Source organism: Mesoplodon mirus (assembly GCF_964341445.2).
Source record: "Mesoplodon mirus genome assembly, chromosome: 1".
NCBI classification, from domain to species: Eukaryota; Metazoa; Chordata; class Mammalia; order Artiodactyla; family Ziphiidae; genus Mesoplodon; species Mesoplodon mirus.
The window spans coordinates 29,968,476-29,994,979 of NC_138976.1; the positions used below are offsets into that span (position 1 = coordinate 29,968,476).

Genomic DNA, 26,504 nt, shown 5'->3' on the forward strand with positions numbered 1-26,504 from the left:
GGGATCAATAGCAGAATAACTGAGGCAGAAGAACGGATAAGTGAGGTGGAAGATAAAATAGTGGAAATAACTGCTGCAGAGCAAAATAAAGAAAAAAGAATGAAAAGAACAGAGGACAGTCTCAGAGACCTCTGGGACAATATTAAACGCACCAACATTCGAATTATAGGGGTTCCAGAAGAAGAAGAGAAAAAGAAAGGGACTGAGAAAATATTTGAAGAGATTATAGTTGAAAACTGCCCTAATATGGGAAAGGAAATAGTTAATCAAGTCCAGGAGGCACAGAGAGTCCCATACAGAATAAATCCAAGGAGAAATACGCCAAGACACATATTAATCAAACTGTCAAAAATTAAACACAAAGAAATCATATTAAAAGCAGCAAGGGAAAAGCAACAAATAACACACAAGGGAATCCCCATCAGGTTAACAGCTGATCTCTCAGCAGAAACTCTACAAGCCAGGAGGGAGTGGCAGGACATACTTAAAGTGATGAAGGAGAAAAACCTGCAACCAAGATTACTCTACCCAGCAAGGATCTCATTCAGATTTGATGGAGAAATTAAAACCTTTACAGACAAGCAAAAGCTGAGAGAGTTCAGCACCACCAAACCAGCTTTACAACAAATGCTGAAGGAACTTCTCTAGGCAAGAAACACAACAGAAGGAAAATACCTACAATAACGAACCCAAAACAATTAAAAAAATGGGAATAGGGACATACATATCAATAATTACCTTAAATGTAAATGGACTAAATGCTCCCACCAAAAGACACAGAGTGGCTGAATGGATACAAAAACAAGACCCATATATATGCTGTCTACAAGAGACCCACTTCAGACCTAGAGACTCATACAGATTGAAAGTAAGGGGATGGAAAAAGATATTCCATGCAAATGGAAACCAAAAGAAAGCTGGAGTAGCAATTCTCATATCAGACAAAATAGACTTTAAAATAAAGACTATTAGAAGAGACAAAGAAGGACACTACATAATGATAAAGGGATCAATCCAAGAAGAAGATATAACAATTGTAAATATTTATGCCCCCAACATAGGAGCACCTCAATACATAAGGCAAATACTAACAGCCATAAAAGGGGAAATTGACAGTAACACACTCATAGTAGGGGACTTTAACACCCCACTTTCACTAATGGACAGATCATCCAAAATGACAATAAATAAGGAAACACAAGCTTTAAATGATACATTAAACAAGATGGACTTAGTTGATATTTATAGCACATTCCATCCAAAAACAACAGAATACACATTTTTCTCAAGTGCTCATGGAACATTCTCCAGGATAGATCATATCTTGGGTCACAAATCAAGCCTTGGTAAATTTAAGAAAATTGAAATTGTGTCAAGTATCTTTTCCGACCACAATGCTATGAGACTAGACATCAATTACAGGAAAAGATCTGTAAAAAATACAAACACATGGAGGCTAAACAATACACTACTCAATAACGAAGTGATCACTGAAGAAATCAAAGAGGAAATTTAAAAATACCTAGAAACAAATGACAATGGAGACACGACAACCCAAAACCTATGGGACGCAGCAAAAGCAGTTCTAAGGGGGAAGTTTATAGCAATACAATCCCACCTTAAGAAACAGGAAACATCTCGAGTAAACAACCTGACCCTGCACCTAAAGCAATTAGAGAAAGAAGAACAAAAAACCCCCAAAGTTAGCAGAAGGAAATAAATCATAAAAATCAGATCAGAAATAAATGAAAAAGAAATGAAGGAAATGATAGCAAAGATCAATAAAACTAAAAGCTGGTTCTTTGAGAAGATAAACAAAATTGATAAACCATTAGCCAGACTCATCAAGAAAAAAAGGGAGAAGACTCAAATCAATAGAATTAGAAATGAAAAAGGAGAAGTAACAACTGACACTGCAGAAGTACAAAAGATCATGAGAGATTAGTACAAGAAACTCTATGCCAATAAAATGGACAACCTGGAAGAAATGGACAAATTCTTAGAAATGCACAACCTGCCAAGACTGAATCAGGAAGAAATAGAAAATATGAATAGACCAATCACAAGCACTGAAATTGAAACTGTGATTAAAAATCTTCCAACAAACAAAAGCCCAGGACCAGATGGCTTCACAGGCGAATTCTATCAAACATTTAGAGAAGAGCTAACACCTATCCTTCTCAAACTGTTCCAAAATACAGCAGAGGGAGGAGCACTCCCAAACTCATTCTACGAGGCCACCATCACCTTGATACCAAAACTAGGCAAGGATGTCACAAAGAAAGAAAACTACAGGCCAATATCACTGATGAACATAGATGCAAAAATCCTCAACAAAATACTAGCAAACAGAATCCAACAGCACATTAAAAGGATCATACACCATGATCAACTGGGGTTTATTCCAGGAATGCAAGGATTCTTCAATATACGCAAATCAATCAATGTGATACACCATATTAACAAGTTGAAGGAGAAAAACCATATGATCATCTCAATAGATGCAGAGAAAGCTTTCGACAAAATTCAACACCTATTTATGATAAAAACCCTGCAGAAAGTAGGCATAGAGGGAACTTTCCTCAACATAATAAAGGCCATATATGACAAACCCACAGCCAACATTGTCCTCAATGGTGAAAAACTGAAACCATTTCCACTAAGATCAGGAACAAGGCAAGGCTGCCCACTCTCACCACTCTTATTCAACCTAGTTTTGGAAGTTTTAGCCACAGCAATCAGAGAAGAAAAGGAAATAAAAGGAATCCAAATTGGAAAGGAAGAAGTAAAGCTGTCACTGTTTGCAGGTGACATGATACTATACATAGAGAATCCTAAAGATGCTACCAGAAAACTACTAGAGCTAATCAATGAATTTGGTAAAGTAGCAGGATACAAAATTAATGCACAGAAATCTCTGGCATTCCTGTACACTAATGATGAAAAATCTGAAAGTGAAATCAAGAAAACACTCCCATTTACCATTGCAACAAAAAGAATAAAATATCTAGGAATAAACCTACGTAAGGAGACAAAAGACCTGTATGCAGAAAATTATAAGACACTGATGAAAGAAATTAAAGATGATACAAATAGATGGAGAGATATACCATGCTCCTGGATTGGAAGAATCAATATTGTGAAAATGACTCTACTACCCAAAGCAATCTACAGATTCAATGCAATCCCTATCAAACTACCACTGGCATTTTTCACAGAACCAGAACAAAAAATTTCAAAATTTGTTTGTAAAAACAAAAGACCCCGAATAGCCAAAGCAATCTTGAGAACGAAAAACGGAGCTGGAGGAATCAGGCTCCCTGACTTCGGACTCTACTACAAAGCTACAGTAATCAAGACAGTGTGGTACTGGCACAAAAACAGAAAGATAGATCAATGGAACAGGATAGAAAGCCCAGAGATAAACCCATGCACATATGGTCAACTTATCTTTGATAAAGGAGGCAGGAATGTACAGTGGAGAAAGGACAGCCTCTTCAATAAGTGGTGCTGGGAAAACTGGACAGGGACATGTAAAAGTATGAGAGTAGATCATTCCCTAACACCATACACAAAAATAAGCTCAAAATGGATTAAAGACCTAAATGTAAGGCCAGAAACTATCAAACTCTTAGAGGAAAACATAGGCAGAACACTCTATGACATAAATCACAGCAAGATCCTTTTGGACCCACCTCCTAGAGAAATGGAAATAAAAACAAAGATAAACAAATGGGACATAATGAAACTTCACAGCTTTTGCACAGCAAAGGAAACCATAAACAAGACCAAAAGACAACCCTCAGAATGGGAGAAAATGTTTGCAAATGAAGCAACTGACAAAGGTTTAATCTCCAAAATTTATAAGCAGCTCATGCAGCTCAATAGCAAAAAAACAAACACCCAATCCAAAAATGGGCAGAAGACTTAAATAGGCATTTCTCCAAAGAAGATATACAGACTGCCAACAAACACATGAAAGAATGCTCAACATCATTCATCATTAGAGAAATGCAAATCAAAACTACAATGAGATATCATCTCACACCAGTCAGAATGGCCATCATCAAGAAATCTAGAAACAATAAATGCTGGAGAGGGTGTGGAGAAAAGGGAACACTCTTGCACTGCTGGTGGGAATGTGAATTGGTACAGCCACTATGGAGAACAGTATAGAGGTTCCTTAAAAAACTACAAAGAGAACTACCATATGACCCAGCAATCCCACTACTAGGCATATACCCTGAGAAAACCATAATTCAAAAAGAGACATGTACCAAAATGTTCATTGCAGCTCTATTCACAATAGCCCGGAGATGGAAACAACCCAAGTGTCCATCATCGGATGAATGGATAAAGAAGATGTGGCACATATATACAATGGAATATTACTCAGCCATTAAAAGAAACGAAACTGAGCTATTTGTAATGAGGTGGATAGACCTAGAGTCTGTCATACAGAGTGAAGTAAGTCAGAAAGAGAAAGACAAATACCGTATGCTAACACATATATATGGAATTTAAGGAAAAAAAATGTCATGAAGAACTTAGGGGTAAAACAGGAATAGAGACACCTACTGGGGGTGGGCTTGGGGATATGGGGGGGGAGCTGTGATGGGGCGGGGGAGAGGCATGGACGTGTATACACTGCCGGGCGTGGGATGGATGGATGGTGGGGGGTGGCCGCGTGGCGTGGGGGGATCGGCTCGGTGCTTTGTGGCCACCTGGAGGGGTGGGATGGGGAGGGTGGGAGGGAGGCCGACGCAGGAGGGAGGGGATGTGGGAACAGATGTATATGTATGACTGATTCACTTTGTTGTAAAGCAGAGACTAATAAAAAAAAAACACCAAAATGTTTTAATTTTATATATTTAAAAATGCATTTCTCTGCTTATAAAAATAATGTAGCTTATTACTAAATATTTTGAAAAAAGCAAAGTATAAAGAAGATAATAAAAATGATCCATAATCTCACAAGCCTTTTAATTCAAATGCTTATACAAACACATATTTTTAGTGCATAACTATTTTGCCTTTATATCTTAATTTGGAAATGTGTAACTGAAGAGATAACAACTCAGATAATTACTGTCTTAGTTTCAGCAAAAGTTTGCAGAATAAAGTCATTAACATCTTACTGTCAGTCTCTGTGACCTATGATTCTCACAAAATTATTGGAGGTGTTATTCTCACCTCTGATCTAAGAATTTTTTAATGTAAAATCCTTTGTTGTGGATTTGTTAACATGCAGTTGAGCATTGTCTAAAATGGTATTTTTAAAAAGAACGTATTAAAGGTGCATGCACAAAGTGAGTGGTTTACCGAAACATCAGCATCCTTTTGTTTAGAATCATTTGCTAATTGGCAATTCAAGGTTAATACCTCTGGAGACAGAAAAGTAATTGATCTAGTGTTAGGCGAGGCTCAGTACAGTTGAGAGGTTTCTCTGACCCACTCTCATAAAGACTCTTTTAATTGTTCCAGAGCTAATGTTGCTATTCTCTATTTTCCTGATATATAGTATACACATAAATAATGATAGTAAGAAGCTCATTCATTCAATATATATCCAGAATTTAAAGCACTGTTATAAGTTAGTTTTCATTTTTTGGAGACATTGAACTTTGCAAGAGATGGTGTTTCTTCTTTTTTGGGGACCACGAGGAAGCTCAAATCAAATACATATCATACCTCTTGTAGGTAATGGCTGGCACTTCGGGTTTAATCTTTTTTTTTTTTTTCTTTTTAGTTCGCTGTGCTATACACTAGGTCCTTGTTGGTTATCTATTTTAAATATAGCAGTGTGTACATGTTAATCCCAAACTCCCAGTCTATCCCTCTATTAAACTTTGGGTTTAATCTTGTCCTGTCTTTATTTCTCTATCTTTATGTCCCTTTCCCTCATTTCCTTGTCTATTTTGTTTCATTTGTTTATATGTAAGATTAGCAAGAAATTAAAGTTGAAATCCCAGTGACCTAACACAACCATGGTTTATTTCTTGCTTATGTACATTATAGGTTGGTGTAGGGCTTTGTGACATGTGTCAGTTACCAGCCCAAGGTAAAAAGTTTTACCATCTGTAGCTGCACTGTCTGGAACATGCAGTCACTTTGGTCATTATAGCAAGAGAAGAGCACCTGGAAAAATGCACATGCTATTTTCACTGTTTCAGCCACCAAGGGACACAGTTCTGTTCACCTTTTTGTTGCTTTATTGACCAGGCCTGGCTGTAAGGCCCTAACCAGTAGCAAGGGAGCCAGGAAATATAGAGGTTCAAATGCAACGTTTGGTGAGCATACTGTCTGTCTCAGTGTATTTTCGACAGGATTTTGAGAGGTATTTTTAGAATGAGGTAGGTCATAAATAATATAAGTATTGTCATTTTTGTAGGTCAAAATGGTTAAATATCAGCAGCTTTATATAGTTCAGCCTAATAAATAAATAAATGCATAGTGTCATAAGCACTTTACTGAGTTGGCACTGTACATTCCCTTAAAAAGAGACTGCCTATTAGCAGGAGCGAGCCTGCATACAAATAACTGCAATTAAATTGGAAAAGATCTGTGAAGGAGATACATGTAAAGCATGAGGGCATTAGAGAAGGGTGACTAGTTATGTAAACACTTGTTAAGGGAGGTGTCAGGTGTTAATTGTTGGTGATCAGCATGAGAAGTAATTTCTAGACAGAAGGAATGGCAAGCAGAGAGGCAGAGAAATGAAAAAAAAAAAAAAAAAGTCTAGTTTAGAAAAGCCCAGTAACATAGGAAAAGTAAGAGAAAGGCTTGCTTGGAATGAGGTCATAAGTGTAGATAGGATGAGGCTGAGATGACTTTGTATGTCATGCTAAGGAATTTTTACTTTTTGCCGACAGCAGTTTGAAGTTACTGAAGGCCTGGTGCGATAGAACTGTCTTCAGGGGATAAGAAAGGAATTACACTGTACGAAATGCTGGATGTTTTAAAGTGGAGAGTTTCTTGGGTACTTTTGTGTTCCTTTCCAATGTGGACACATCATTTAAACTTTATGAAATAAAATCTCCCAACCTTATGGTAATCAAATGTCACAAAAATCGAGGCAAGAAAGGAGTTTGATGAGTATGGTGTAGACCAGGTCTCTGGCTAATATAGAGGAGGAAAATGGCTGGTGAAAATATCAGCAATGGTTCTAGATTATCACCTGAACCTGGTCTACTGACATCTTCCAAGGGTCAGAGGTTTAGAGGTTTCAGAGTCTAGATTTGTGTTCTATGTGAGAATTTTCTTTAATAAACTTGAATGTGACCACTGAGTCTTAATGTTTGAATAGGCCCTTGAAAAACCAATTTATTCTCAAGACAGATCATTCGATTAAAGAAAAGTGAAAGCGTTTTGCTGTTGTTTGGCATTACAAAGAACAATACTTGAAAAATGGGAAGAAAAAGCAAAAAACAGAATCTGGCTAGTAATCCCAAACACTACCTCTTCAATTTTTAACTAAAATATCTATAATGATACATGACTCCTCGTAATGGAAAAAAATGTTATTTAAAACTATAAGGAGGGGGGCTTCCCTGGTGGCGCAGTGGTTGAGAGTCCACCTGCCGATGCAGGGGACACGGGTTCGTGCCCCGGTCCGGGAGGATCCCACATGCCGCGGGGCGGCTGGGCCCGTGAGCCATGGCCGCTGAGCCTGCACATCCGGAGCCTGTGCTCCGCAACGGGAGAGGCCACAACAGTGAGAGGCCTGCGTACCACAAAAAAAAAAAAAAAAAAAAACTATAAGGAGGATACAGAGTATCAGTCACTCAGGATGAAAAAGTTCTAGAGCTCTGCTGTACAACATTGTGCTAATGCTTATGTATAACATTAATGCTGTACACTTAAAAATTTGTTAAGAGGGGATATCTCATGTTATGTGTTTTTTACCATAATTTTTAAAAAGATGCTCAAAATCATTCATCATCAGAAAAAATATAAATCAAAACCACAATAAGATGTCACTTCACAACCAGTAGAATAGCTATATAAAAAAAGGAGAATACAGTATTTGTGAGAATGTAGAGAAATTGGTATCCTGGTACATTGCTGGTGGGAATATAAAATGGTGGAAAACAGTTCTCTAAACCTAAATGTAGAATTACCACCTGACTCAACAATTGCATTTGTAGGTATATATGTCAAAGAATTTAAAACAGGACTCAGGTATTTGTATGTCAATGCTTACTGCAACATTGTTCACAGTAGCCAAAGGATGAAAACGACCCAAGTGTCCATCAGCAGATGAATGGATAAACAAAATGCAGGATATATATACAATGGAATATTATTCAACTGTAAAAAGGAATGAAGTTCTTGTACCCATTGCTACATGGATAAAACTTAAAAACATTGTTCAAAGTGAAATAAGCCAGACATAACAGGGCAAATATTGTATGATTCCACTTATATGAAATGTCTAGAATAGGCAAATTAATTGACACAGAAAGTAGAATAGAGATTACTAAAGACGGGAAGAGGGAGGAATGGGGAGTTATTGCCTAATCATCACAGTTTTTGCTTGGGGTGATGAAAAAATTTTGGAAATAGTGATGATTGGTTGCATAACATTGTGAATGCAAGTAATGCCACTGATTTGTACACTTAAAAATGGATAAAATGGAAAATTTTATGTTATATACTTCACTACAATAAAAAGTTTTAATTAAAAAAATAAAATAAAATAAATAAAACTGTAATGAACAATAACCACTCTCACATTTTAATCTCTGTGTATTTGGGAGACAATTCACATCAGCAAGAACATAAATCTCGCCCTTTTGTGGCCATCGCTGAAGCGCTAGTGGCCGAAATGAAGTTCAATCCCTTTGTGACCTCTGACTGAAGCAAGAACCGGAAAAGGCATTTCAATGCACCTTCCCACATTCGCAGGAAGATTATGTCTTCCCCTCTTTCTAAAGAGCTGAGACAGAAGTACAATGTCCGATCCATGCCATCCGGAAGGATGATGAAGTTCAGGTTGTACAAGGGCACTACAAAGGGCAGCAAATTGGCAAAGTAGTCCAAGTTTACAGGAAGAAATATGTCATCTACACTGAACGAGTGCAGCGGGAGAAGGCTAATGGCACAACTGTCCATGTGGGCACTCACCCCAGCAAGGTGGTTATCACCAAACTAAAACTGGACAAAGACCGCAAAAAGATCCTCGAACATAAAGTCAAATCTCGCCAAGTAGGAAAGGAAAAGGGCAAATATAAGGAAGAAACAATTGAGAAGATGCAGGAATGAAGTAATCTTGCATACAACTTTCATTAAAAACTGTTAAAATGAAAAAAAAAGAAAAAAAAAGAAATCTCTATACTCACCTCTTCTATGAAAAAGTTGAGTAGGAAAAGTGAGAACGAAAGTGATATGTCAAAGTCTTTGCCAGTTCAGAATAATGACGCTAATGAATCTTCATGAAGGTACTTTGAGATGCAGAATCAGGAAGTGAGGGGGGCTGTCCTAAGTGGGAAAGTCTGAGGATCAGCAGCAGCCTTAATCCTTCATTAAAGTCTGCTACACATTCAAAAGCCCGTGTGATGGATGGTTTACAGTCTTTCAGGAAAGTTTCATCAGCCTTGTGAAGATGTGAGAATTCTTTTCAGTACCTGTGGTGTGACTTAGATGTCAACTAAGATAACCTAATATTTGAGATTGAAATTAAAATGTCTCAAAATCAAATTTGCCTGTCATAGTGTCACTTAATTATTGTCTAATCTCTCCGGAGATTCGAAGTGGTATGGGGGATCTGGGTTTCTCCCCTCCAGCAGAACCATTCACATTATGGTCTACAAAGATGTCCCCTGTAACATGAATAGATAACGCTTTCCCATCAAGCATTCTCAACACAGATGGTATCACTCCCAAGAGGGTGAAGATTTGTTCTTTTTGATGGGGGGCAGGTAAGGGAAGGAACAAAAAATCTTACTCTTTTAGGTATGAAGCACAGATATATGTACAGTGCATAAAAGACACACAGCATCTTTGTGGTATTAAAATTTCATGAGAAAGCAATAAGGAAAAAGACTCCTGGAGGCTCCTGACTGTTTTACATGTACATAGAATATGACGTGTATGCTGTCTCTTGATGTGCAATATGGTGGCCCAGGGTGAAAAGGGGAGAGATTTATGACTTTCCTGAGTCATGTTAGGCTCTGAGCATCTGCTTCCCTTGAATTGAATAACTTTATAAATCATCCCTCTATGGCATGCACTGTGTTCCCCTTTCTTCCAGTGTCACCCTAAATTTGAACGCCATTCCTTTTCTAATCCCTTTAAAAGAGGTAGGAAAAAACCCATCATTCTCCTATCTGCTCCTTGGTTCATAAACTTAAAGTCTATGGCAATTTCAAAACTGGATAAAAATAAAAAGATGTTGTATTCTTCGTGTAGCCCTTCCTATTCTCCTTATCAGAAGTGAGTTCTCTCGTCTCTTTACACCCTAGCAATTATTTCTGCACCTCAAAAATTATATTCTTTAGATCAATTATTGCACATCTTTTCTTACTCTTCCTGCTACAGCCCAAACTTCCTAGTGTCAGAAACCATATCTTATTCATCATCATAGCCTCTTCCATGCCTTGTCTGATGCCTTAGCTAACATAGCAATCAACTCCATATAAATCTGGGTGTGGGGAGAGGTGGGTGGAGTTGGGAGCAAAAGAAGCTTTTAATAATGTCAAATTTGAGATGAATAATGACTCATAAAAAGGTTATATTAAAAGGTAGCCATTCTGCTCCAAAGTACACGCCAGATATTAGGAATTATCCCGCTTACGATAATCACAGTAGTTTCCCTGGGGCTTGGTATTCTCTCAAAATCTTCAAATGCATGTTTGCAACCACTAACCAGCAAGCAAAGGATTTCCCTAAAACTAGAACATCAGAAAAGGAATGAAGAGAATGACTGACTTAAAGAAAGTGAACCCAGTGTGGCGACCTGTAAACACCACAGAGATTCAGCAAAAACTTAAGAGAACTTTAGAGCAGTAGCTGGGAGTAATGCCAATGCCAAATTGTGATCACATCTCAGACTGAGAGTCTCATCAAAAAGTGGGAATTGAGGGACTTCCCTGGTGGTTCAGGGTTTAAGACTCTGCGCTCCCAATGCAGGGGGCATGGGTTTGATCCCTGGCTGGGGAACTAAGACCCCGCAAGCCGCATGGTGTGGCCAAAAAAAAAAGGGGGGTGGGTGGGGACTGATAAAAACAAGACAACAGGCCCCAAATGGAGTCACTTATGCTAAGCCTCACCTCACCAAACTGAGACTTAATTACAGTTTCGGCTCTCCCAGAAATGCAATCTTAAACCAGTCAATCAGGAATCGCGTAATCAGCTCTAGTTAAGTAACCTGCCCGATAGACCCCATCCCTTAAAGGAAAGTGACATTGCTGCCAATCTACTTTTTGCTAGTAGAACATCCTTGTTCGTGCTCCCTTCCGCCTATACTCTCCTTGGAGCTCCTTTCCGTCTGTTAGGCTGGATACTGCCTGATTCACGAATCACTGAATAAAGCCAGTAAGATCTTTAAAATTTTTAAAAATAAAAGTAAAATGTAGCCATTCTGTTAGGGAAGGAATAGTGTATATTTGTGATCAAACTGATTCAATGCAACTTTAGCTATAAATTATAAGAGAGAAGATAAAATGTAAAGATAAGAAAGGTAAAGAAACATGTGCATAATTCTTCAAACAGTAAGTAACAAAGGGATATACAGGGAGACTTTGGGTGGCAGACACTGAGCAGAACTCCTCATGGTGCTGTGGGCAGTTTCAAGGGAACACAGTCCAGCTCTGTGCTGTATAGGAAATTAGCTTTATTGATGGCTCTTTTTATCAATTTAATCTACCTCTAATATCTACCCCATTTTAGTCCTGTGTCTCTCTATATTGCTTCCCCCCAAAGTCTGCAATCTTCAGAACCCAATTCTTATTTTCTCCTTAGTTTAATTAATTTAAATACATTCACGGAGTGTCTAATATGTTTCAGGCTATTTGTAAGGCATGAGGAGTACACAGGAGTGCAAGACACATCCCCAGCCTTCAGGAGGACTTCACAGAGGAGATGGCTTTGAAAAATAAGTTGAAAAATAGGTTTGAAAAATAAGATCAGGAAAAGAAATGGAACAAAGGTATTTCAGGCCCAGGGAATAGCACATGGAAGAGTTTAGAGTCGGGGCATGAACTGTGTGCTCAGGCACTAGATTAACACCGTTTGCCTAAATCATGCCAGAGGTATGAGGAGGAAAGATGTTTGTGGAAACTCAACGAGGACTTATGCTCTGTTGGCTGCCTGAGAAAAACCTGCCTTTCAGAGTTCTTCACTTCTTTTTTTTTTTTTTTTGCTGTACGCGGGCCTCTCACTGCTGTTGTGGCCTCTCCCGTTGCGGAGCACAGGCTCCGGACACACAGGCTCCGCGGCCATGGCTCGCGGGCCCAGCCGCTCCGCGGCATGTGGGATCTTCCGGGATCGGGGCACGAACCCGTGTCCCCTGCATCGGCAGGCGGACTCTCAACCACTGCGCCACCAGGGAAGCCCAAGAGTTCTTCACTTCTAGTGAATCTCTGCTTCCTCTGCCTTTCAACTCTAATCCTGAATGTTCCTTCAGTTGTTTCCTAATCCTAATTAAGTGGCATTTGGTATCTCAGGGGAGAAAAGTCATCCCTCTTTTACAGACCAATAATTACTATGGTTAATTAGCTTATATTTATAAAGACAATGGATGCCTAATTATATCAAATATAGCTCCTACTTAATCAATTAATTATTGAAGCAAATATTTTGGGGCATATACTCTGCATCTAGAATAGTTTAGTTATTAAGCCTGTGGACTCAGGAATTGAACAATTTATTTACCATCTCTAAATCTCACTTTTTTTAACGTTTACAATGAGAATAACTGTATTTATCTCACAAGATAGTTTTGAAAATTAAGATAATTCTTTTTACACATTTGTATTGACTGCTTTCCATTTTCTGTCTCCCCCCTTTGCTCTGACTGACCCATTCTCTATTCTTTTCTATCCTCTTCTGTGCCCTAAGGCTGATCCTTACACATTGCATCACCCAGACTCCCTGGCTGGCTAGTTTCTGGTTGCTTCTGGTCAATGCGACACGCTGAAAGGAGACAGGAGAAAAGGAGAAGCAGTTGGTCTTTCTCTTTTGTTTTCTCTCTGCTTAAGGGTCCTGGTTCTGGCAAATTATGGCAATAGATCTGACCCTCCTCCTTCCGTCCCACAGCCCCTCCTCCAGGGTGCCAGCTCTTACTGGGCCATTGCAACACTATTCTTCCTTGTGTCTTTCAGGCCTAAGTATCATAATGAATGGCTTTTGCCTATTTCTACTCCTGGGTGCTTCAGCATCCATGGTTAGTTCTCTTAACTTTGCCCAGTCCTCTGTAAATAGTCCCTTTATTAAAGACGCTTGAGTTGAAACCATCTGAGTGGAATTTCGTTTTTGGAAAGGACCTTGATTGATGTGGTATGTTACCAATTGTGTGTGCATCTTGCACTTAGTTTATGCTCACTAAATAAATATGAGCTATTTCTATCTTCATTCATTTTTTTGTTAGTTTTGTTTGGTAAGTGTCTTTTCTGTGCTAATTTCAATAAACATTACTTAAATGTATTGTTACCTCATTCGGTCTCAAACATCCATATTCCTCGGTGGTTTGTGGATCTGAGACAGACATCCATCAATCTGAGACTTAAACCATGAAGGCAATGAACATTTCTATGGAGACATTTCTCCTCTACGTTTCTGAACATTTTAAGAAATAGAGTTTGGAAGGATCAAAACAACAGCTCTATTTTTGGTAAATAATCAGCTACTAGGCTTACTGCAGGGAGGGGCCAGGAGAGGAGAAGGTAATGAATATATGAACATAACCTTTATGTTCCTTACAGAAGCCAGTGACCCTGGTGACCTCCTCCCATTCAGTTAAGGCCTTCCTTCTGTGGGGAGCATGAGTGAGGCGGGGAGGCCAGAATAGTTTCTCCTAATACTTTCAAGAGAATAATAGTCTTTATTTCATGGTCAGATGCAGGGATCATGGAGTGAGGAAGAAGATTGTTGTTCCTATAATCAGGAATTGAGGGAAAATACTTACAATATTCAAATTGTCTCAATAAGAAAATGCCTGTTGGAAATCTATGTTCATGGAACTCAACACTAATGAGTTGGTGGCCATCCAGACTGAGCTGGAAACTGCCCATTGGAACCGATGGAGACTTAAAATTTTATATATGGTTTTATACCACCATCTTTCCTGTACACCACAGGATGCTCTCCTACACCACTCCTGCTCTTCCTGTGACTCTGAGGCATTGTTGCTGAGCTATTTCATGCCCAAGGGTACAGAGACTATACTCTTCTCAGAATATCAAGGAAAGTAGGTTCTTGGGAGACCATGTTCTACTCTGTAGCCAGGCTAGGAAAAGAAGCACATCTGTTGGTGATGACAATGTTAAAGGTGACAGTGATGCAGGAAAAGACTTAATTCCTGAGGCAAAGAAGTTGAAGGCAGAACTTGGAAAAAGAAGTGGCCTCAAGCTCAAAACTGCAAAGTCTTCAAGGCTGTCTGATGCTTATCCTTGAGAGCCTGAAGCTGTCTTGCACTTGTGCCTCCTCTGGGCAAGAAAGTGCAAGTTTCCAAATGCTGGAAGTGGGTTGGAATCCTTGAGGTTCCCTCTGACCTATATTTTGTGATAATTCTTTCAGGAATCAATCATGAATTGCATTTCTGCAATTCTGTTTGAATTGGCAGTTATATAAAGGATATATGCATTCTTCCCACATTGATCTAACAGACTATAAAAATAGACAAAGCTCTTTTTTTTTGTTTGCTTATTTTTTGGAAGTTGAGTAAATGTGACAGAGCTGATCAAGTGTACGAATGAATGGACACAACTCTTCTTGGTTGTAAAATCTTCTGATGTCTTATCTCTGTTTTCATTACCAATTGAAGCACTGCTGAATAAAATGTAAAACTCTCAAATATATTTATTCGTTATTGGTATAAAAAATCAATATTTCAGGCCTGAAATCTCATGACAATAGCACATAACTTATTTTCTTGAATGAGCAAAAATGTGTAATTATTTTACCCCTAGTGTTTCCAATATTGAAAATTTATTCTTACCTAACAATTTTAGTTTAGGGGCTTGAAATTACTTAATCTCTACATATAGCATCCCATTTGCACCATATATTGATTCTGGTAACTTTTCACACCTATTGATTATCCAATTTCCCAAATTAAATTGAACATATTAAATAAAGGTATCAGCAAACAAAAATATAATAATTTTTAAATTATACAAAAAACATGAATGTACTCACAGAAGTAAAAATTCACTCTAGCAAAATTAAAGGAAAAAAAAAACTAAAGTCTCTCATCATCCAGTTCCCACCCTTCTACAGTATTATTTCCTTCTTCGGCTATTGTTAATAGTTTCCTCTGTAGGTGCTCTGAATTACACACACATACACACACGTATATACATATAGGTGTATATATACTCACATATAAATACACATTTTTATTAAAAATATTACTGCATTGAATGCACTGTTATGTAACCTGCTTTTTTCATTTAACAATACTATGTGGAATATCTCTCATTCTTTTAAACAATAGAATGGTATTTTATAGAGAACCTATTCCTCTATTGATGGGTATTTAGGGTGTATTTAATTTTTGTTTTTATTCACTCAATCATTCAACAAATTTTTATTGATTTGCTCTTATGTGCCAAATTTCTTCTAGGAGCTCTGGCCAATAGTGAACAAAACTAAATATAGTTCCAGCCCTTCAAGAGCTTAGATTCAAGTCAGGGGAAACAGAAAAAGAGTCAACAACTAATGACATAATTACAAATTGTGTTAAATGTCATGAAATTAACAAAGAGGGAACAGAGATAGAGAATAATGGGTGGGCCCATGTTAAATAAGGTATTCAGGAGAGACTTCTGTGAAGAAGTAATATTTGAGATCCAAAGGACAAGGAAGAATATTTGAAAAGTGGAGAAACGAGCCTTTCAAGCAAGGCGATAGCATGTGCAAATGCCCTGTGGCAGGACCTTGACGTGTTTAAAAAAAGAAAGAATGTCAGTGGTCTAGGGGATGCTAGAGAGGCAGAGAGTGCTACAAGCTGCTCCAAAGGGACCAGATAGTGAGGACCAGATGGTGCAGCACCTTATATGCCACAGTAAGACGTTTAGATTTTATTCTACACAAAATACGAAGACATTAGGCAGTGACTTGACATAAAATTATGTATTTTCTTCAGCTTTACTGAGATGTAATTGACATATAACATTATATAAGTCTAAGGTGTACACTATGATTTAATACACATATATATTGCAGAATGGTTACCACAATAAGGTTAGTTAGTTACCATATTGTGTGTGTGGGGGGGGTGGTGAGAATATTTAAGGGCTACTTTCTTAGCAAATTTCAAGTATATAATATAGTATTGTTAACCATAGTCACTATGCTTTACATTATATCCCCAGAACTTATTAATCTTATGTTAAATTTTTTTCCCATTTGACCAATCTCCCCATTTTGACCACCCCCAGCCCCTGGCCACTACCCTTCTACTCTCTGTTTCTATGTGTTTAGCTTTTTTAGATTCCATGTATGAGTGAAATTATACAGTCTTTGTCTTTCTCTGATTTACTTCACTTAGCATAATACCATAATGTATTTTTAAAGCTCTTTGGCTACTATGCAGAGAATGAACTAGAAGGAGTCAAGAGGGGAAAACAGGAAGGGCGACTACAGCTAAAAATTGTGGTAGAACTGACCAACTACAGTAGTTGACTTTTCCAATTCAGCAAGGCTCCAAATTATGGGATTTCCAGTCACAGTGCAGGCATGAGGCAGAGAACATTTCATATGCTATATTTCATTCCCTCTCTGTATGGAGATAGGCTCTCTGTAGCCTGATTTTGTTAACAGGTTATGTTATGTCTCAGAAGTAAATTTTGAGAACAGCAACAAAGTAAATAACTGATACTTTGGGATTTTTTTTTGTAATAAGCCCACACATGCTTTCTAGGTCTCTGAGTTTCCAAATAAATATAAAGAGTATGTTAAAAACTTCACCTTAAAATTTTGTTTAAACTGTAGTAAAATACACATAACCTTAAATTTATCATCTAACCATTATTAAGTGTACAGTTCAGTGGCACCAGGTACATTCACATTGTTGTGCAACTATCACAACATCCATCTCCTGAACTCTTTTCATCTTACAAAGCTGAAACTCTGTTCCCATTAGACAATGTCTCTATTCTTCTCTCCCTGAAATCTCTGGGAAGCACATTCTACCTTCTGTCTCTATGAATTTGACTATTCTAGGTACCTCATATAAATGAAATTATACAATGGTTTTCCCTTTGTGACTGGCTTATTTCACTTAGCATAATGTCCTTAAGGGTCATCCATGATATAGCACGTGTCTGAATTTCCTTCATTTTGGAGGTTGAATAATATTCTATTGCATGTAGATACCACTTTTTCCTTATCCATTCATCCAACAATGGACACCTGTGTTGCTTCTATCTTTTGACTATTATAAATAGTGCTGCTATGAACATCGGTGTACAAATATATCTTTGAGTCCCTGCTGTAAATTCTTTGGGGGTAAAAACTGTGTATGTTTTGGTATTGATTTTTCTATAATGATAGCTCCAGATTTGTATACTGCCTAATGCAGTATCAAGTTAGAGATCCTGAAAATGAGGGATCAAAGGTGTAACCAGTGAGGGGGAGACAATGTGATATCATAAAGGCTGCACAGAATGGAAAGTCAGCACAGCATAGGTAAAAGTCTAGACCCAATTCTTTGTAGCTTTTTAATCTTGGGCAAGTTAACTTTTCTGAGTCTCAGTTTTCTCATCTGTGAAATGGGATTAGAATGCCTGTCCAGTGTACTCAACAAAACTGTTGTGAGGGTCAAATGGGAAAATGTAATTAAAGTTCTTTGTAAATTTAAAAGCAAAATGTAAATATGTAATATTAGTTGATAATTTAGCAACTGTGTGTATTTGAAAGCTCTCAGTGTTCATTATTAATATTCCTTTTGTCATATTTTAACAGATTTATCAATAATTTGTCATTATAATTGCCATGCAATAACTGCACATTTTTAAGGTGTCCAATTTATTAAGTTTTGGCATATGAATACTCCTATGAAACTGTCATTACAATCAAGAGTATGAACATATCCATCGCCTCCAAAAGCTTCCTCATCTCCTTCATAATCCCTCTGCCCTGCTCTTACCACCCTCTACCATCACCAGCAACTGATGATTGGCTTTCTGTCTCTATAGATTTGTTTGCATTTTCTAGAATTTCATATAAATGGAATTATTCATTGTGTACCCATTTGTCTCACAGGATGGGGTTGTAATGCCCCATTTCCCTTCTTACTCATTTAGATGATACTTTGTGACCCCATCTGACCCCACTGACTTCCTCAGAAAAGAAAACCAAGGGGAGATATAGGGGTCCAGAACATCCCGAGACAGACCATTAACACCCTATGTATTTATAGCCATATCATTTAAATGGCAAGAACACCTGAGTCATATTTTAAGAGAAAACTACTTTGAGATTAAAGGGAGAAAAGGAGATAAACTGACAAGAGTGCAAATGCAAAGGTACAAGAATGTTCATTGCAACTTGAAATAGCAAAAAAGTAACTGAAAAGAATTAAAGTGCTCATTAATAAATGACATTAAATAACTTACAACCACATAAGGACATACTCTGCATTCATTTCTATTAAAAGATATCATGACTAATTTTTTTTAATAAAGCAAGCTGCAAAATAGTATGCATGATATGAGTTAATCTATATGAAATTATCCACAGTAAAGTCTCTACTAATGTAAACTAACTACAAATGTAAAATACATTCTGGAAGGATAACCACCCAAATGTTGATACTGGCTCTTCTTATAGTTGGGTGATGAGATTAGCGGAAGTGATGGTGAGGGGGTTTCTTTTTACTCTGTAGCACTTACATTTTCTACAAAAACTAATATTTTCTTTGAAAACAGGAAAATCAATTTAACAAAGTAGTCCCTGAAAAGCATGAAGAAGTGTTGTTGTAACAGCCAGATCTATTCTCAGGCATTAAATTTAAAGACATAAGCATAGAAAAGTATTTACAAGGGATTATATATAAAAATATTAACAGCAATTATTTCTGGATGGTGGGATCACCAGATGGGTTTCTTTCACTTTTAAAATTTCTGTATGATAGACATTAAAAAAACAAAAACCCTAACCCTGTATCAGTGATAATGCTAAACATCTTCCATTTTGAAAGTAAAATAGCATGAAAGAGCATTCTAACCTGTATCTCGAGTCAGTACTGTATCTTTGGATTTTGGTAGAGGGAAAATTTTTTTAACTACTTCTGATATAATAATGGATGTATCTGTGCCTCAAACTTCTATTTGTATTAAGTATTTAAAGGATTCTCTAAATATAATGGTTATTTTTGTCACAGAAATGCCAGCAATTGTCACAGCATGGGAAATCAATATCAAACTCTCTAATTACTGCACTAAGAAACTTATTCATTGTAATGAATCCTCTACTGTTATTGAAGAACTAGTGAATTTAAGAAGAGAATCTATTCTTAGTCAGTTATTGACCCCAAACTGTCAAGTCATTTAGGACTAGAATATGGGGCAAATAAAGAAAACTTGTTAAAGAAGTTATGAGTATGAATAGCCATCCTCTACTTCATTTAAACCCATAAAAAGATTTTTTTAATATATTGAACATGGAAAGACATTATAAAATGAATGAAAACACTCTACCAGGCTGAAGAATTTGAAAAGGTGTATGACTAAATCAAGCTTTAGCTTCATTTTTTCCTGAGTAAAGCATCAGGGAGGTAAAATTTTAAATCATCTTTTGGCAGATACAAAATTGAACAACTGTATTAGAAAAATTTCCAGAACTTAATGATATATTCCTGAGAGTTATGAGATATCTGAAAGATAATGTCTTCAGGACAGGGACCATCCCTTAATTACCTGGAAATCTTAGCTTCTTGCTAGGGAGAACTGTAAAATGACTGCATAAATGAATGGTGAATTTATTGACTAAGTATCTAATCTGCTGAATAGGTATTAGAGTGGAGTAGTGATATCGCCAATATTATTAAGGTGTTATCCCCTTCAGTCTACTCTAATAGAGTTATCATTCTTTCTATTCCATTGAAACTATTTCTGCCATGATTACCAATGGTCTCCAGTTTGCCAGATCCAATGGTCCGTATTTTACTCAAGTGTTTAATAGTTTTTGACAACTAAATGGCTCTTTCTTTCCTGAAATTATTTTCTTTGTTTCTATGATGCAATGTTATCCTGGTTTTGCTCTCAGTCTCCTTTGTTGGCGTCTCCTCTTCCAATTAATCTGTAAATACTAGTGGGCTTGGCAACCAACCTTGGCTCTTTCCCCTATTTTTCTCTTCTCATACCTCCTTGATTTCAACTACATACTGACTACTTCCTTATGTATCTTTACAGCTCTGATCTCTTTCCTGTATTCTAAGCTCAGCTACCCAGCTTCTACTTGACATCTCCAGCTAGATTTCTAATAAGCATTTCAAATTTAACATATGCCCTAAAGCAAACTTCTGATTTCTGACTCTGCCTCCAACCAAAACTACCCTTATTCCCAACAAAAGATACCACCCTCCCCCTAATTTCTTGAACCGAAAATGTAGGAATCATCTTTGATTCTTTACTTTCCCTCATCGTCTCACAACCAACCCACCTTCAATTCATGTTAGAATTGAAAAAGTATACTAAGTCCTCTCTTGACTCTCTGCCTCCAAACTATCACTTTAGTTAAAGCCATCGTATTTCTCCTACGCTGAAACAACAGTCTACTAATTGGTGCCCTTGTTTCCACTCCTTCCATCCACTTTTATCCCGACCTATTTTCCATAAAGGAAGAATAGCATTGTAAAGGTTTGAATTAGGTATTGTTGCTCTGCTTAAAACTTGCTATGATCTTCTACTTCACTTACAATAAAGTAAAAGAATCTTACCAAAACTCAGAAGATCCCACATGATCTTGTTTCTGCCTACCTTCCCAGCCTCATCTTCTATAATTATCTACTTACTATGCTCTTTAAACCCATTGGACCACTCTGTTCATCACATTTGCCAAATGTGATCCCACCAAAGAATTTTGCCTTTGCTAACATCTCTCTATATAACATGCTCTCTTCCACCATTTCCCTTTTTCAGGATAGGCCTCTATCTAATAATTAGATAATAATTCGTTTAGAGGTTACATTCTCAAAAAGTCTCCATGACTAGAATGAAAGCTCCATGAGAGCCAGAATTATAACAAGTTCATATTCCATTTCCATTAAATTGGTGAACTTTATCATATTTATTTATAAGAAAGCTTCATACGAAAGAGAAAAGAAAAGTCTTTGAGCTTTCATTCAATCAATATTTATTTATTTCCAGGCACTGTGCTAGGCACTGAGTATATGGCAGTGAACAAAACAGACTTGATCATGGCTTTCACGATGCTTATATATAGACACAGATATAGAAGGGTATAGATATAAAACATACACACACACACACAAATAGAATTATCAAATGTGATTATTATTATGAAGGAAAATAATAGGGTCTATGAGAGAGAGAATAACTCTGGATGAGTTGGAGATGAGATCATTTAAATTGGCAGGGTCAGAAAAGTCTTCTATGATTAAATGAAATTTCAATTTAGATATGAGAAATAAGTAGGAGTCAGAGGAATAAATAGACATGTAGATTGGGGGTCTAGTAAGGCAATTACTGGAGCTTTACAAAAATCTTATGACAAAATTTCGTACTAAAAGCTATGATTCATACAATTTAGTGGAGATAATTAATTCTAATTGATTAACTTTCTTATTCTTAGCTTAGGTGTCTTTGCTCCCAAGGTGACTTCATTGTGATTCTTCCACTGGAATTTGCCACAAACTCCACACAACATCTTTGTGGCCTACCATAGAGTCTGGCAGATTTTACTGCCTTCATGGCAGGACTTCTTGAACCACCACCTGGTTCTGTTGCAGATTTTCCTATTCTGGGCCCAACTCAAAGATGGTAGTTTTTTTGTTTTTGGTTTTACATTTATAGTATGTGGGCCTGAGTAGTATTCTTAGGTATCAAAATGCTACTTCCAGAACCCAAAGTGGCTTGCCAGGCATTGGACTTCCTCCTTTGTGGGAGAAGATGCACCATATCATCATTTGTTTTTACTTATGGAAGAGATGTCACCCTGTGCCCCTGACAACTGCCCTACATTTTTTCAGGTGTGGCAAGCCACTGAATATTTGTAGGACTATCTCCTATTCACTGGAGAGATTAAAGTAAGAATAAATAAAAGTATTAAGAAGAGGAGAAAATAATAACTTTTAAAACTACTTAGTCATATGGAAAAATTGCTATGTTAGCACGGTAATTGAATTGTCAGTATAAAATGTCATTTACACTGATTACAAGTCTAAAGTATGATGTATGAAGACAAACACTGGATGGTAAAATATGACGAATAGATTATTTAGGGAAAGTAATTGTGGCTTATTTCCCCCTAATATTTCTTTAATTTCTTCTAAAACCAAAGAAGAAAATACCTTCCAAATACATGTCTTTGTCAAAACAGCAGCAAGGGCCTCACACATTAAGTTTTGTGAATTATATTCTTGCTAGGCTAGTCCATATTTCTTTTATTTATCTCTTTCTTTACCAATTCACAATACTTGTGCTTCCTTTATTAATTTGCAGTATTATAATAGCACTTTACAGGTCCTATGACTTTTCTGATTGGCCGTTGGCTTGTTTTGTTTTGTTACATGTCCTTTTTGGGAGCTGGTCAAGACTTGGAGGAGGTAAGGAGACAAAGACTCCTTCATTTTCTCTTTGTTTTTTGTACCTGCCTTAAATCTCTATAAAATGCCTGCATGTAAGTGTCAAAGTCATTTCATTATCTATGATTTGCTAGAGGTTTCTTTTTGCTCCTGACACCACTAGTCTAATGAGTTAGCTACATTCTATATCTCCAGGTGCTAAAGATACTGGTTTTGTGAATTGACCCTGTGCCATTTGCCTGGGGAAGATCCTCCCGGAGATTCTGGGACCATATGGCCAGGCTGGGGCACAGGTTGAAGGAATTAACTCTTGCAGAGAGCCCTTAAATGACCCCAGTGATGTTCATCCATGAAACAAACCCTTTAGTCAGGTTGTTAGAAACCTCACTCACCACCTGTGATCATGTGATGATGATGTGACAAGAATTATATGATGGCATAGTACGTGCTGAATAATGACCTGGAACCTCCTGGCTGTGAGGCATATGGAATTAACCTTAATGTTTACAAACTCAAAATGTGACACAATGAATTTCATAAATGCTAAGAAATTTTAAATGCCCAGATTATCCCAGAATCAGGTCCTCTCATTGACTGGACTCAAAAATGACTTTAGTCAAATGGAAGGGGGAGGCTGGAGGAGATTGGTCTAATGTTTGCATCTCTGTGCTGAGACTGCTTGCTGTTGATTCTGCTCTGACCTAGGTACTTTAGTTTCCCAAACCTGATCTTACTTCCCTATAAATGAAAAGGAAATTTTAAGAAAAAATATTGAGTATCTACCATGTTACAATGACTACTAAGTACATATTTCATATAATGTTATTTTATTTTCATCACATTCCTGTCTGCTTGGCTTCATAACATCCATGCTGGTGGTGAAAATGAAAGACTTAGACATTGGTTAGAGCTTTCTAAGTAAGTGCAGAGCTGGGATTTGAACTCAGAGCTCTCTGACTCCAAAACTGAACATTTGACATGCTGTGTCCTCTTCTACAGCAAGAACTATACCTTTGCTAGGTGTCTCTGAGCATAGGTCTCTGGTCAATGTGAACATTCTCTGTTGAAGGATGCTTACACAGTTGTTACAAGGATTTAAGATCACATGTCTGCATTGGGCCCATTTTGCTTCCAGATACAAAATCCTCTATCAACCTCCCTTTGGAGGGATGGGATGGGTAACCAAGGCAGTGGGGATTTCACAGGCCTTGCCACATAGAGGCAGTGTCTCTTACTCAGGTCTCTGGTGCTCCTAGCGTCAAAGGAGTATGCTGAGTCAACAAGGGACAAGCAATGGTGGGGATCTAGTTAACAAGCAGTAAGTCATAAAAGACACAAAAACATGGGATAGGGCCAGGATCATATATTGAGAATTGGAGGACAGAGCCAAAGAATCATAGAAATAAGACACCAAGAACACAGAGGGCCAAGTTCAGTGGGTAAAGGAAGTTATCCTAAAGTAAATACCTGAGACAGATATCTTTGCTGGCAACTTGCTTTTACATTCTCTGTAACATGAGACATGAAAGAGCTAGCTACATTAAAAAAAAGTTTAATTGTGATTTAAAAATCACATAACAAAATTTAACATCTTACTCATTCTTAAGTGTATAGCTCAATAGATTTAAGTATGTCCACATTTTTTTTAAATTGGAGTAAAATTGCTTTACAATGTTGTGTCAGTTTCTGCTGTATGATGAAGTGAATCAGCTATATGTATACCTATATCCTCTCCCTCCTTCCCCCATATCTAGGTCATCACAGAGCACCGAGCCGAGCTCCCTGTGCTATACAGCAGGTTCCCACTAGCTATCTATTTTACATGTGGTAGTGTATTTATGTCAAACCTAGTCTCCCTATTTGCCCCATCCTCCCCTTCTCCCACTGTGTCCACATGTCCGTTCCCTATGTCTATGTCTCTATTCCTGCCCTACAAATAGGTTTGTGGCAGATCTCTAGAACTAGCTTTTTTGTCTTGCAAAACTAAAACTCTACACCTATTGAACAGTAACTCCCTATTTCCCCCTCCCCCCACCTACCATTCTACTCTTTGTTTCTATGAGTTTGACTACTTTAGGTACCTCATAAAAGTGGAATGTTACAGTATTTGTCTTTTTGTGAATGGCTTATTTCACTAAGCATAATGTCCTCAAGTTTCATCCATGTTGTAGCATGTGGCAGAATCTTCTTTTTAAAGCCTCGATAATATTCCACTGTATGTATATACCACTTCTTCTTTATCGGTTCATCCATTAATGGACATTTGGTTTGCTTCCAACTTTTGGCTATTGTGAATAATGATGCAGTGAACTTGGGTGTGCAAAAACCTGCTACATTTTAAAGACAATGAAGGGTGAGCATCTAATTTCAGAAACAGCAAACAGCAGGACTCACGTCCACCTGACCACTGACACAGGATAAGCACAGAATTTATCTTCAAGAATCTGAAGAAAGTTATCCCTAAGAAACTAGGCAGATAGGTGAACACATTGATCAGTCAATATATACTCTATAATTATTGATTGGCTATGCATCAGACCCTGTGCTAGGCATTAGATATATAGGAATAAACTGGATTCATAAATTCTTTGACTTCACGTTTCTTAAAGTCTGGGGGTGGAGTCAGAGGGACCTCTCCAGGTAGGACTAAAATAGTTCTCTTTTCCCTCTGCCTTTAACACATCCATATCTATTTCATGGCATATGCTAAATTATTAGGATTATTATAGCTGAAAATTGGTCCATTTTGTAAAACTTTTATTGAGGTAAACTTGATATAAAATGAAATTCACAGATCTTAACTGTAAAATATGATGAATATAAATGTGTATACCCATCTAATTATCATTTCAATTAAAATACAGAACATTTTCATTGCACATCTATTATTTTGATGTCTTCCTGATGAACTGACCCCACTATCCTTATTAAATACCCTGTTTATTTCAGGTAATACTCCTTGTCTTAAAGCTTGGTTTGACAAGTTTGGTTAATTATAAATTATGTAGGATGGCTAGGATAGGCTCTCAGTATTCATCTCACAACTAAGTATTTAACTCAGGCCAACTGACCTAAGCACAGCAGACCCAATACCCAGGAGGAGAATGATCTGGGAAACTCTTTCTCTTATCATAGGTAAAGTTAAGAATCTTCATGTGCCTTTTCCAATCCCTCCTTCAATTCTTCAATTTCACTTTCTGTCCTGTGTCTTTATGGCTCTAGGCTGCCTACTTCCCTTTGTGTATTCAACCCCATACTCGGTTTGATAGCTGAGGTGATGTCTCTGACTTTGTTTTCATCCCTAAACATGATAATTTGTACCCTTTAAGCTCAGTTGGCTTCTGGTTTCTCTAGGTAATTGCTCTGCCAGATTCAGCCTTTGCTTGTGATTGCAAACTAGTACTGATCTAAATAGACAATGCAGCTTCAGCAGGACCCCTGGGAGGAAGGACTGCTGCTAGAGACATTCAGCCCTCAGTTTTGGTGAAGAAGCACAAGGACAATCTTTATCCCAGGCTTTATTTAATTACAGTCCAAATTTAAGCACACATCCCAGTTTCCATGATTGGCTCTG

At 37.4% G+C, this 26,504-nt stretch overlaps 1 pseudogene across 1 annotated transcript; it reads left to right on the forward strand.

The window, feature by feature from the left end:
- Positions 1-8,679: 8,679 nt before the first annotated feature.
- Positions 8,680-9,328, forward strand: LOC309803724 (large ribosomal subunit protein uL24-like; annotated as a pseudogene). The gene has a single exon. The product of its transcript is annotated as a large ribosomal subunit protein uL24-like (transcript).
- Positions 9,329-26,504: the final 17,176 nt, after the last annotated feature.